The 9898-nt window shown below is 39.6% G+C and overlaps 1 non-coding gene across 1 annotated transcript; it reads right to left on the reverse strand.

Annotated features, from left to right (window-relative positions):
* Positions 1-215: 215 nt before the first annotated feature.
* On the reverse strand, positions 216-322 carry LOC128284990 (small nucleolar RNA R71). Its single transcript, XR_008275406.1, has one exon. It is a non-coding gene; the product is annotated as a small nucleolar RNA R71 (small nucleolar RNA).
* Between the last annotated feature and the right edge of the window lie 9576 nt (positions 323-9898).

Below are 9898 nucleotides of genomic sequence, written 5' to 3' on the forward strand. Positions count from 1 at the left end.
ATCCCAATGCTCATTTAGCCAACTGCTTAGAACTATGCGATACATTTAAAATTAATGGCATTTCTGATGATGCCAAACGTCTTCGATTGTTTCCCTTTTCATTGAGGAACAAAGCTAAACAGTGGTTGAACTCGTTACCACGAGGGTCAATTACTACTTGGGAACAAATGACTGAAAAATTCTTACTAAAATAATTTTCGCCTGCTAAAACGGCTAAATTACGTAATGATATCTCTTCTTTTGTGTAGATGGATTTGGAAACCCTCTACGATGCATGGGAGAGATACAAGGACTTACTGAGAAGGTGCTCGCACCATGGGTTACCGCTTTGGCGCCAAGTACAAACATTTCACAATGGTCTGAATCCTTCGACTCGGTAAATTGTTGACGCAGCGGCGGGCAGAACCATCAACAATAAAACACCGGAAGATGCTTATGAGTTTATAGAGGAGATGTCACTGAATAACTATCAGTGACAAGTCATGAGGACAAAGCCAATGAAAACAGCCGACGTTTATAACGTCGATTTAGTCACCATGCTCTCTAATCAGGTAGAACTCTTAAATAAAAAGATTGATGGTTTTCTTAGTTCTTCACAGGTTCACCTAGTAATGCAGTGCGAAGCAAGTAGCGGTGGAACAAACCATTCGAAATACCAACCTTATGGCTACAACATGGATAACGAGCAATTAAACTACATGGATAATAATTCTCGACCTCAAAACAATCCATATAGTAACACCTATAATGCAGGTTGGAAGAACCACCCCAATGTCTTGTGGGTCGGTCAAGGAAATCAAAGACCACAACATCCTCCGGGCTACCAACAACCACCCTACCAATAGGAAAAGAAGCCAAACCTTGAAGAGATGCTCTCAAAGTTTATATCAATGTTAGAAACCATTTTCAGAACACCGAGGTAGCACTTAAAAATCAACAAGCGTCGATCCAAAGCTTTGAAACTCAGATAGGCCAGCTTTCCAAACTAATCTCCGAACGACCACAAGGTAGTTTACCAAGTAATACCAAACCTAACCCAGGGGAACAAATCAACTCAATTAATATTCAAGATGACGAAGGAGTCATTGAGCTTGAACCAGAACCAAGGCAAGAAACTGTGGTAAGCAAAGATCAAGGTGAGGTAGATCAAAATACAAACAAACCAGTGACTATCGAATATAAACCTCATGTACCATACCCTAACGCAACAAGGAAAAATTGCTCAGATGAACAATTGGTAAATTTCTTAAACTCTTAAAAAAATTACATATTAACTTACCGTTTATTGAAGCTCTATTGCAGATGGCAAACGCAATGAAATTTTTAAAGGAGCTTTTAGCAAATAAGTGGAAGTTGGACGAGGCGTCGTATGTGGAGCTGAACACAGTTTGCTTGGCCATTCTCCAAAATAAACTACCCAACAAACTGAAAGACCCAGGGAGCTTTACTATTCCTTGCTTAATTGGTAGTTTAGATGTTAATCATGCATTAGCTGATCTAGGGGCTAGTATCAACGTCATGCCTTACAAAATGTTTAAGCAACTAGGTCTCGAGAAACCCAAACAGATTAGGATGAGCATTCAATTAGTAGATAAAACTATAAGATTCCCTAGAGGTATTATTGAAGATGTGCTAGTTAAAATCGATAAATTTATATTTCCCGTTGACTTTATTATTCTAGACATAGAAGAGGATAGCAACACTCCCTTAATTCTAGGAAGGCTCTTTTTAGCAACTTCTAAAACCATCGTTGATGTTGGCACAGGTGAACTCACACTCCGGGTGGGAGACGGAATAATCACCCTTCAAGCTCGCAATTTTGGCAACATATCAGGAATTGAGGGTGATCATTTAAACCATTCTACTAAAACTAACAATATGGTGCAACCTATTTTGTAGAAAATGAGTCTGAAGGAAGTACACGAGTCATTCTCAAGCACCAGTAGAGGACCTGTTCATGAAGATCAAAGATTACAAATTGAAGAACTTGATGAATGGCAGATGCACAAACCAAGAACACCCAACAAACCGAAACTACACCAAAATGAGCCCGATACCTCTCCAAATCAACTTAAGGTTGGTGATAAGGTCTTATTAGATGCCGCAGATCCCCACATTGTCACTACCACACTGAATGAGGAAATCCCTGTTACAGTACTCAGTAATTTTCCATTTGGTACGGTAGAGGTGAGTCATCCTAAGTTCGGCACTTTTAAGGTAAATAGCACCCGATTAAAGCCTTATTTTGATGAGATTGATAGCAGGAATGAAGAGTATAAACTCCTCAAACCACCATGACCATTCATTGGAGAGGTAAGTCGAGCTTAGACTATAAATAAGCACTTCTCGGGAGGCAACCCGAGCACTAACAATATTAATTTCTTTAAATTTTGGTATTTAACTCCTAACTTATTAATAGAAATCTTGAATACAGGTGTTTCCACAGAGACACGGCTAAGCACACAGGCGTGCTTAAGGCCGTGTGAAAATAGGGCAAAAGATTTCCCCAACACGGGCTACGATTAAATGCCAGAGCCATGCAATATGGTTGTGGTCGAGCCTACCAAAACAACACGGGCGTGCGACACGCCCGTGTGGAAGAACCATGGGCGAACCTGCCAAAACAATACGGGCGTTCGACATGCCCGTGTGAGACACTTATGGTCAAACCTGTTAAAATTAACACGGGCGTGGAAGAAGTGAATGAAGCTAGACATGGCCGTGTGACACGGTTGTGTGAACCCACACGCCCAAGGAACACGGGCGTGTACTAACTGTCAGACGTGCCCAAATTTAAAATTCGCGAATCACACGGTCTGAAATTGGGGAACACTGGCGTGTGCCCTGGCCGTGTGTCCCAAAATCTATAAATACCTTGCACTATTCACTTTCTTACCTATTCAAAAACCTTAACCCTAGCCGCTGCAACTCCACACGGCCTCCCTGCCACGCCCGTGCACTGCTTCCCACTTCATTTTTGACGCTCAATCTTTTTCCCTTAGCGTTTGTTTACTCTTTTCACTTCTATTTTACTTATTTCTAATGCTTATTATCAACATAAACTTCATATATTTTAAACTATTTTTCATTTTTCTATCATTTAATTTGCATTCTTAGGTTAGTTATCATACATTTTGTGTTAAATCAAGTTAGTAGGAACACCTCATACCTATGACATTACTATGTTTATTCTCATGCTATTACCATGCCAATGTATATCATTTAATTTGCATTCCTAAGTTAGTTATCATACATTCCATGTTAAATTGAGATTAGAAAAACCTCATACCCATTACATTTCTATTCTCATTCTTATTGTTATTGTGGTTGAGTTTGCTTCATATTAATAATATTGGCTAAAATAGTTAGTTCCAAATCCATGCCTTTTATTCGAATTCGTTTACCTATTATTATTATTCTTTATATTATAGGCTTTTGATGTCGTCTTCACGAGGAAAGAAAATCACCGACCTGCATCAAAGAAGAGGAGGGGAACGCCCTCTTTTGCGGGTCCCACCGCGAAAATTCGTCACCCTCTCCTACAGTTCCCCCGAGGGCCCCACGAAGAACTGTTCCTAATGCTTCAGGCCCGACCTTTAATTTAGGTCGCTGCATTGACTGGGCTGCTGTAGAACAAGTTCAGTTGGCTAATTCGATTCGAGCCCTCCTAACCATCGACCTTTGGGAGCTATTCTTTGGGATTATCGAGTCGACATACCTTGAGCTCACGATGGAACTATGCTCAACGTTCCATCTTCAGACCATAATGATGTACTATGATGATCCCGACACGGTTCAATTTCGCCTAGACGGATTAATCTGCCAGGTAAGCGTCCCAAAGTTTGGTGCTGCACTAGGCTTATATACGAAGGAGTTCAAGGAGGAGAATGAACTACATGCTCTCAGTCGCCACATACATTTCTCTCCCTCGAAGTGCTGGCACACTTTGGCCCCTAGCACGGCCTCCTACAATCCTAGCCGCTCTAAGGCATCAGTTCTCCCACCATCCCTGAGGTACTTACACGCTATTTTACCTCACACGATTACAGGGAGGTGAAAGAGCACTGGCGTCGTCAACACCCACGACGTCTACTTCTTATGGTACATGTCGCAAGGGCACGTCATTGACCTTGCCTATTTCATCGCCCTTGCGATTCAGCACCAGACGGAGCGGCATCGAAAGGGGGTCATCTCCATTGGCTCCTACGTGACTCGACTGGCGCAACACTTCGGGCTCCTTAACACTGCGACCCAAGAATCATCCCTCACGCTCATCGGCCAGATGTCTCCACAAGGCATTTCGAGCATGCTTAGCATGAGGATGATTGAGAGGCACCGAGGAACCTACCCTCCCCAGTATCGTCTCACCCAGTGTATCGAGGAGGAGGCCTACGAGGACATTCCTGATGATGTCCCTCCACAGCACGAGGACCCACCGACTCAGCCACCACCACCCTCTCTTCCAGTTCATGCGGCGGCTTCATATGCTGACATCTCTGAGTGCCTCACTTGATTCGAGCAATAGTGTTTTCAACGATTTGACAACATTGATGCTGCTCTACAGTAGATTTGTCAGCACCTTCACATCTCATCGCTAGTCCCACCTCGAGAACCATCCAGCGATGAATATGTTTAAAAATATTTACTTATTATTTTATGTTTTTAATTTTTATTGAACTACTTTTTATTTTTATTAGATTTTAGAAATTTTATTTTTAATTATTAATTTCGGTTATTTCTTTTTGAGTAATTATTCTTCCTAATATCCCTTAAAAAGTTCCTGATTTTATCATAGTTCTATAGAGCTCTTAAGCTCATCATCACATAGGAACTAAACCTCCACCGAGAAAGGTTCTCCATGACTGCCATGTCCTGCTTGCCCATGACCATAGCTACCACTAGAGATAATATCCTTTTGGCATAGGACTTATGGCCTAATGAACCTCTACGACCGCCGGGGTATCCTCCTCCACTCTCGAACCGATTCCTCTCCAGAACTCCAGTTTGAGGAATGCATCATACAGGAAGTTTCACTTCTCTTCCTATCTTATTTTTACGCTTTAATATCTATCTTTGTATATTGAGGGCAATGTACATCTTAAGTGTGGGGGGTATTTATTTCATTATCAGAAAAATCCCTGAATGATTGCCTTATTTTCTTGAAAAGCTTTCATATTATATTTAGGATAAATTTTAATTGATTTATGATTTTGATTGATATATCTTGAATTAAAACATAGGCCTTTATGCATTGATTGTTTAAACTTTAAGACATTAGAGAATCAAGCATGACGAGTTGATTTTTAAGAATTTAAAATTATAGGTTGTTTCCCCAAGTCTCGGTATTACTTTGAATTGGAATTCATGAGTCTAAACATAAAAAAGCCATAATTTTTGTGAGATTTTTTAGCCTTTTGAGCATCTATTAATCCTTTCATGCTCACTTTTATTATTGCTTTGAGTGCATTAGTATTGAACTGTTATTCTAGAACTTGCTTGATTATGCATGTCGAGACCACACCATTTGATTTGATATATCAAAATGATTAAGGCACTTAGGGTTAACCCACTCATGCCATGAAAAGCCTACCTCCACGATTAACCCTTAGTAAACCCCCTTGAGCCTAACAAGCCATTCCTTGTATTAACCTCAATATTAACCTTTAACCCATTATTGTTGAAATTCCCTAAATTAATCCCTATTTTTGTCGAGATTTGAGTTGAATGGATTGCTGAGCTATGTTTTTTTCTTAATAGTTAGTCTATATTATTTTAACTTGTTCCTAAAAAAAAAAACTATGTATACATATCTGTAATTTCATATTCTGAGAAGAAGCTCTGTTGTACGCAAGTGAAGATTAACTCTTCTTCTCGTTAGGTAATTTTTCAATTCAATCTCGATTCTAATATTTTCTTTTAGCTTGTGACCACACCCCCTAACCAAGCCTCATTACAACCCTCTAAAAACCTTTTGATTGATGTATCATCTTAAATTATAGTGGTGGAGATTTGATTTTCATGCAAGCCTATGGTAATGACTTTTCGTTATTGACTATTGAGTGCTTCATTTATTGTCCTTAAACACCTCGAGTGATTTGAGTGAATCTTCAGTGAGGATGTGAAACTCTGTGATATTCTGAATCAAAGGCAATTACTCAAATGAGGAGAGACACTATGTTTGCATGATTAAAATACTCAACTTAGAATGTTTGAAACTTTTATGTTCTTTTAGTTGAATTCTCAATGTATGATTACCTATGGATTATTCTGAGATATTATCGATAGAAATTATAAGTTGAGAAGAATTTATTTTGATTATGAGTTGAGAATTTTGCTTGAGGACAAGCAAATGCTTAAGTGTGGGGGTATTTGATAAACCATAAATTATACATATTTTTACCCCATGTTTAATGCATTTTATGAATGATTTCTCATTAGAATTGGTGAATTCGATGCTCTTAATGCTTTAATTTTATGTTTTATACTTAGGAGAGCATAAGAGAGTGAAAGGAATAAGAAATGAGCCAAAAACGGAGAAAATGGGCCAAGGTATGAAATCAACACGGCCTGGACCTCCTCACACGGGCAGACCACACGGCCGTGTCAATTTGGCAGGCTCGAGCATGGCCTGAAGTAATCAAACATAGACGTGTGCCATGGGCGTGTCCCTACCGAGCCCAAGTTAAGTCCAATTCGGAAAAGGCTAATTTTGAGGGCTTCTAGGCATTCCAAAGCCTATAAATACACCCTAAAGAAGGAAGAAAATGGGAGACAGAGAATAGGGAGTAAGGAATTACTCCAAGGAAGCCGATTGATCCATCTCAGTAGTTGGATTCATCATCAAGACTGAAGATCTCTGCTCAATTTCCCTTCAGGAGTTTTGGGTTTTCTTTATGTTTTGTATCCTTTATTCTTCTGAGATGTTTTCTTATTTGTTATGAACTAAAACCCCTAAATACCTAAGGGGAATGAAATCTAAGATGAATCTTGTTATTATTTTCTGAATCATATGAGAAATATTTAACTTCTTCTTAATTATGTGTTCTTAATTCTTGTTTTGATATCCCAGGATACTGATTCAAGACATGCTCTTATTCAGAGGAGGAATAGACCCTGTCTAAGAGTACATTTGTCATAACTAAGGGGAATTGATTGGGCGCTTAGACATAGGGTGACAAGATTTTGCTGGATTAGGGTGAAACCTAATAAGGGGATCCATAGATCGAGTTAATGCAACCCTAGAATGTTAATTAGAGAAAAGTCTCGGTTATTCAATCTAGGGATTAGATGTTATTAGTCTTGAATAGGGATAATAACATAACTTAGGGATCTCTATGAAACAAGTTGAATGAATAAATCGTCCGATTCGGAGGCAGAATAACAACTAAAGTCTAGGTGGATTTTTCCTTAGGTATTGTCTTAAGTCAATCGATTTTTCCCAAAAGCAATTCCCCAATTCTTTTCTCTGTACGTTCTTAGTTTAGATAATTAGTTAATTAAAACAAAACCTCTTTATTCTTAGGCTAGATAATAAAAAAGACAGTCATTACTAGTACTTTTATTTCTTTTGGGTTCGACAATCCGGTCTTGCTAAAACTATACTACTGTTCGATAGGTACACTTGCCTACATCGCAATAATAGTTAGTTTAAGAACGAGTAATTATAAATATTTAAAACCTATCACGAAATAATGCGATCAGATTGGTAGGGTATTATAGACACTTTTTAGAGAGGTTTTCGGTGATTGCAGCACCTTTGACTAAGCTATTACATAAGGGTATGTCGTTTAACTAGATTGATGCACAGTAGGAGAGCTTCATCACATGTTGGTTTTGGATGTGTGTTGATGCAATAGGGTAAGATGGTAGTATATACGTCTCGTCAGTTTAAGACTCATGAGATGAATTATCTGATGCATGACTTGGAGTTGGCCGCAGTGGTATTTGCACTGAAAATTTGGAGGCATTATTTGTACGGTGAGAAGTGTATCATCTACAGTGATCACAAGAGCCTCAAATACCTCATCACTCAGAAGGAGCTAAATCTTAAGCAGCGTAGGTGGATTGAGCTGCTTAAAGACTATGACTGTATGATCGAATACCATCCTGGGAAGGCCAATGTGGTAGTGGATGCACTGAGTCGTAGAACTATGACTGACCTGAGGGCGATGTTTGCTAGCCTCAATTTATCTGATTATGGTAGCTTATCAGTCGAGATCCAAGTTAAATCGACATGCATGGATCAGATTAAAGGTAAATAGATAGAGGAAAAGTCATTATGTTTTCATTTCGACAGGTTAAGAGTGGGGACACTGTGGATTTTAGACTGAATAGCGAAGGGGTACTCTGTTTCCGTGGGAGAATCTGTGTACCAAAGGATACTGATTTGAGGTAGTCTATACTGTGAGATGCGCATAGTAGCCCTTATGCTACGCATCCTGGTGGAAATAAGATGTACCAAGACCTTCGTGAGTTATATTGGTGGCGGGGTCTTAAGCGTGAAGTTACTGACTTTGTGGGTAAATGTCTGACTTGCCAGTAGGTTAAGGCTGAACATCAGTTATCTTCAGGGTTGCTTCAGCCAGTTAAAATTTCACTTTGGAAGTGGGAGAGAGTGACTATGGACTTCGTTGTAGGCTGCCCTTAACGCCTACTAAGAAGGATTTAGTATGGGTCATCGTGGATCATTTGACCAAATCTGCCCATTTCATACTAGTTCGTACTGATTACTCTTTGCAGAAGCTGGCTAAACTGTATGTGTCTAAGATAGTGAGACTGCATGGGGTACTAGTTTCTAAAATATTTGATAGGGATCCTCACTTCACGTCTCATTTTTGGAAGAAGTTACATGAAGCTTTGGGTACAAGATTGGACTTTAGTACTGCGTTCCATCATCAAACAAATGGTCAGTCAGAGAAGGTGATTCAGATACTGGAGGACATATTAAGGAGTTGTGTGATTGATTTCTGAGGTAGTTGAGAGGATTACTTGCTGCTAGCATCGTTTGCTTTTAACAATAGCTATCAGTCTAGCATCCAGATAGAACCTTACGAGGCATTATATGGTCGTAGGTGTCATAATCCTTCGTGTTAGACTGAATCGGTTGAGCTGCGTGTTCTGGGCCCTGAATTAGTTTCTGATACCGAGGATAAAGTTAGACTGATTTAGGATCGACTAAAAGCATCATCAGACAGACAGAAGTCCTATGCTGATCTGAAGCGCAAAGAGATTGAGTATTCTGTAGGGGACTTCGTTTTCCTCAAGGCTCGCCATTGAAGAAGGTATTGAGGTTTGGACGTAAGGGCAAGTTGAGCCCTAGGTTTATTGGGCCTGACCGCATACTGAAACGAGTGGGACCGATTGAAGAGTTAGGTCGAATTCACGATGTCTTCCATGTCTCTATGTTGATACGTTACCGCTCTGATCTCACGCATATTATTTCGATTGAAGAGATTAAGGTTAGGCCAGATTTAACTTTTGAGGAAGAGCCGGTTCAGATATAAGATCGTGATGTAAAGGTATTAACGAGGAAGTCTATGGCATTGGTGAAGGTTGTTTGGCGTAATCACAGCTCTGAGGAGGCCACATGGGAGCCTGAGGAGGCGACGCGACAACAATATCCTCATTTGTTCTGATCATGTAAATTTCGAGGCCAAAATTTTCTTTTAGGGGGGTAGAGTTGTAACGGCCCAAAAATCCTTGATATTTATTTTTGTATGTTTGTGTTACATAAATGCATGGCTGCTTCCGTAGTTAAGTGTCCTGGAACGAGTCTGAAAAGTCTTAGGTTCAAGCCTTGACTTGTGCAAAAGTTTTTTTTTAAATGGATAAACCCTTGTCTCTAGTCAATAGGTATTTAAATAAATATGGGTATAACATGTCAGAAAGGGCCTACTGG

This window comes from Gossypium arboreum, chromosome 11 (genome assembly GCF_025698485.1).
Source record: "Gossypium arboreum isolate Shixiya-1 chromosome 11, ASM2569848v2, whole genome shotgun sequence".
Classification (NCBI taxonomy): domain Eukaryota; kingdom Viridiplantae; phylum Streptophyta; class Magnoliopsida; order Malvales; family Malvaceae; genus Gossypium; species Gossypium arboreum.